Here is a 4,790-nt window from a genome sequence, read left to right as displayed (position 1 = left end):
TATATTGAATCTAACTACGTACATGCATGTTTGCAATGACAATTTTAAATTTGCTTTATAATGGTATGCACGCACGTTATGATAACAATCATAAAATATACGACAGAGGCATAATTATTTAAATTCAACAGAAATCATAGATATTGAGCCGAGCTAACCACTGGTCGAGACCTTCGAAGAGATAACCATAAAACCCTCTCACACCCTTTAAAGGAAAATTGAAATGTGAATTCTCGATCTATATTTCTTCTATCTTCTTTGCACTTTTTCCTAACGTTTTTTTTACTTATTCAGCTTTTTTGTCAATAGACTGAACAGGTCGTTCATCGAAGAGAATGCAACAAATCTATCACATTCTATTCATATTGAAAAGTCGATTCGGTTATCACAGTTACACAAAATTTATCACATGGTGAACGGAATATATGTGTGCCATGGGTCGGTTGGATACATTCGAATATCAATATTGCCGAAACTCACATTTACCATGTAGAACCGTGTTACAGTCGCGTAATCGTTATACCTTTCGTTTTTCGCTTTACCTTCCACCTTCTTATCTTATGGCGGACGTGCGATAAAGCAAACAGTAATTTTGCGCACATATGATTTGGTTCTTTAAAAGATCTCGTGCGAGAACCAGAATATAATAAGAACGAGAATAAGAATTTTATGCATATGCAAGTACCACACGTTCAGCGGTACGTTGTATTTCTCACGTAGCCATTCGGATGGAACGGATGCTTGCTGTCTTATTTGCGCATTAGATAAAAATCAGATTCAAATTTATTGAAATTATTGTAATTTAAAAACATACGACTAATTAGATGATCGATCATGTGTACCTGTGGCGTGATGTGGTTCACATTGTATTATATTGTAAAAACATAACACTCAATATGCACAACGTGGGTAAAAGAAATTATTGTAAATCTTACATAAAATCGTACTGTACTCATATATATATTCAATGGATGGATATGTTATCCATGCATACGTTAGCACCATAGAGCAATTATTTAGGATAGATGTTTAACGATAAATATTTGTATCATAGATCTCTTCAGAATTTTTATGCATCCGCAAATAGTGTGTTTTGTGATTGTCGATCTATCTGAAATATTTGACCTTTCGTCCTCTTCTTAGGCAGGTTTTCGATTCCTATAACAAGGCATGTCAATAGAGATGGCGAGACTCATTTTTTCCTTCAAGCGGAAGTCTCCAATGGATAGTTTCCTGTCGTCGAGTACTAGGCGAAACTTTAAACAAAATATGTTTATTTAGTTAGTTAGTTATACCATGACAAGCTAAGAACTAGTTGAAATTCAAGCTCAATATACTGCCAATTCTTATGGCACTATGGCACAGACAACACTATTTTATAGCCTCATTGGCTCAGACAGTGCTTAAACCTGTTTTAACTCTTCAGTACAAATTTTATGAATTCTTTTTACAACCAAACTTTTTCGTCACACTAACCATCTATCCTACTTCACAGATCTATGATTGGAGCGCTTTACATTTTCATAATGTAAATTCTGAGCGATTTTAAAATTTATAAATGTGAAAAATAGCTTGTCACAGCATTTATACTTCTAAAAAGTCTGATTCGTTATTTAAGTTGAATGAACAATTTACTTATAATATGCCATTAAGTACCATAGCATGTTAGTTAGCGATACTCGACTTACATATCGTACGAAAAAGTGTAAGTAAAGCTTTCATTAATACAATAATTTGTACAATACTCTCACATAACTGATTGCGAATACCAATGTTGTAAAACTATCACATTCATTCAGCGTTAAAATCAGTTAGTCTAATGCTTTAATTTAAACAGAAAAGACAAGTCACGCTAATTCTTTTCGGATTTCGAATCTATTTAACAAATCGATAATTCTTTTGGTTCTACTTTGATTCCGCTAAATCTCTAATATAAGTTGTCAAACCTTGTTTTTCTGATTTTCTTGTTGCATCGGTCGTGGGCTTATTAGTGGTGGTAAATTCATTCTCTGAATTTACTGAAAATGACCCAAAAAAAATCCGAATTTAATTTTTGGTAAATACAGTCAATTTTCAGTAAAACCCCGTAAACTTTATTAAATTTTGGTAAGTTTCAGTAACTTCGGTAAATAAGTGATGAGTTATGAGCTTCGGTTAAATGCGGTTTGTTGGAAACTCAGATCAAAAGTAATAACAAACTCGATAAATACACTACAACTAAAGAACGATTTTGAAAAGTAGATTACAGCAGAGCCTATGTAAATTAGTAAATTAGTAAAACCACCTAATTTTGCACTCATTTACATAGTCTCTTCTGTACTGTGGTTTAATGTATAAGCATCCTCTACGTTGTATTTACAGTGTCTAAGATGAAAACTGCAAAACAATTTTGCATAAAAATATGTTGCATGTAGTCAAACATCAAACATTTATTTGTGGCCTACGAAGTCTTGAACCATAGACTTCCTAGATGGAAGAACTTAAATATAGTCTAGGAAACAAAACTCGTCAACTTGTGAGACGTGAAAAGTCATCGGTATTAGAAAGGTAAGTTTACACTTCTGTTAATGAATGCAACATCCTTTTTTTATTCAAATGTAAAGTCCTTGAATTAATTTTTATGTCTCTTACTGGTCGGATGGATTGTTGGTTAGTTGATCAATATATATAACTACTTTCAACAATTCTAATAGAAACAACTAAGTCATTGAAACGATTTTTTGAAGAGTTCCTACATTATGTTCGGTCGGCTCAAATTTAACCTTTTATGTGCAATAAACAAAGCCGAAATATTAATTTCGTTAAAAATAATCATAATAATAACAACATCTGATCTGATCTGATACACTCTCGTGATCGAGAGCTTCCTGGTACATAATTAAATTCAATAAATGAATTTAGCTTTTCTCAAACGATAAATTAAAATGTTTCGCCTTGTAAAAAAATAGCAATCATTATTAGATGGTTTCTTTCGGCGTTTATTACAGACTGTTGATTTTTATTTCATAAGTGTGTTGCATTCTAGAACATAATATACCTATTTCCGGAGGTCAAAAAGATGTATTTAAACAAACACTTTTATTTCAATTTCGATTGTTACGTTCGTGGTAATGTTATGTGAATGGTTATATTGTTGTTCGTATGGTAAGGAATATAAAAATTAAAAATTGGTCAAGTTCTAATTTTGAAAGGTTTCAATGTAGTTGAATATTATGTTTTCGATTGTTGTTACAGCAATGTACATATTTGTCTTAACTTGATGTATGTGCGCATTAAATCTGAGCATAAATTTTTAAAGTTCACATTTTCGATAAGAAATGATTGATGGTATGGTAAAGATTGTAAACAGAAAAACAAAATGAAAACAGGAAAATTCGAGATCCGTGAACGCAATATACCTGACAATTAAGATGCACTACTTTCTAACGAGACAGATAAAGGTTTTATGTCATCTGTGGCGGGTAATGGATTTTTAAAGCTTTGGGCCTTAAAGCGGGTAACATCTTAATATAAAGTACCATACCCAGAAGGACAGAAGGAAGTCATCAATCATACCGTTCTGCAACTTTCAGCAATTCATCATGTTGGTTACCTTACCTTATAGTTTATTTTGTTCAAATGTAATATTCCACACAATAAACGGATCTCATTCGAGATGTTACCATTTTGTGGATTTGTAAAATTTAATTCTTGACCTTCAAATAATGGAATCGCATAACAAAACAGAGCGTTATTCGTTTCCTTTTTCACCCAGGGGCTATTTAGATGAATTTGGTGATACCTTAAAACGGTATAGCTGGGAGAAACTATTTTGGGTTATAAATAAACAAAAATCTGGAAAATGAAAGACCAAAAATAAATCATCGAAGCTTTGGATTTATAGCAAAATTTCCGGCCGACTAGGGCAGACCAATGAGCAGCATAAGTGTTGGTAGCAAAACGTTTCAGTGTTTTTTTTATTTTTAGTATATTACGTCCTTGCTTGTAAGTAACTCACTAACTACGTAAGATTTTTTGCTTGTGATCAACTCAGAATGTACCAGACTTTTGTGATGTGATGAAGCAACTAACTTAATAGAATGAAAATGAAAATATTCCCTGACAAGAACATTCTCAAAAATATTGGTAAAAATCAAATAATCATTTCGCACAATTCGGTAATGAAATCTAAAATCATTATTGGGTTTTTAATCGAAATTCTTTTTATAACAAAGTCAGGGTTCTTGTTGTTGTTGTTGTTGTTGTGTGGTGTGCATTGAATTAAATGTTACTGTGAATGTTACACGATTTTAATATAAGTTACAAACGGTGCCATACACTCGATATACATATTTTTTTACAGATGTTACCTCTTTAGAAGAAAATTATAAGGTGAGTAATGAATGATTGATGTTTTATGAACGAGCTAAGTTTGTCTAATAATCGATATTTGCAGAGGTTAAAGCGAAAACTTACATCGAACGTTAAATTTATTGCATCGCATAATAATGTATAGAAACAAAATAATAAATTGCGTTAATTTAATTATCACAAAAAGTAATTGGGATAACGATTTGTTCATTAATTATTTTGTTTTTTTCCTCATTTTTGTTTTGTAATTTTAAATTGTCTTGCAGATGATTTGTCTCTTTTTTTGCTTCGTTTTTCTTGAAAACTCAATTAAGCAACAAAACATTTATGGTAAAATATTGTAAATTATGCATTGAACATAGTTTTTCTTACAACTGAATGCGACATTTTGTTCAATGTAAATGCAGATGTACATTGACACAAGATGCATATTTATGTTT

Source organism: Bradysia coprophila (assembly GCF_014529535.1).
Source record: "Bradysia coprophila strain Holo2 chromosome X unlocalized genomic scaffold, BU_Bcop_v1 contig_45, whole genome shotgun sequence".
Taxonomy (NCBI): domain Eukaryota; kingdom Metazoa; phylum Arthropoda; class Insecta; order Diptera; family Sciaridae; genus Bradysia; species Bradysia coprophila.
Note: the sequence above shows the minus strand (reverse complement) of the source record.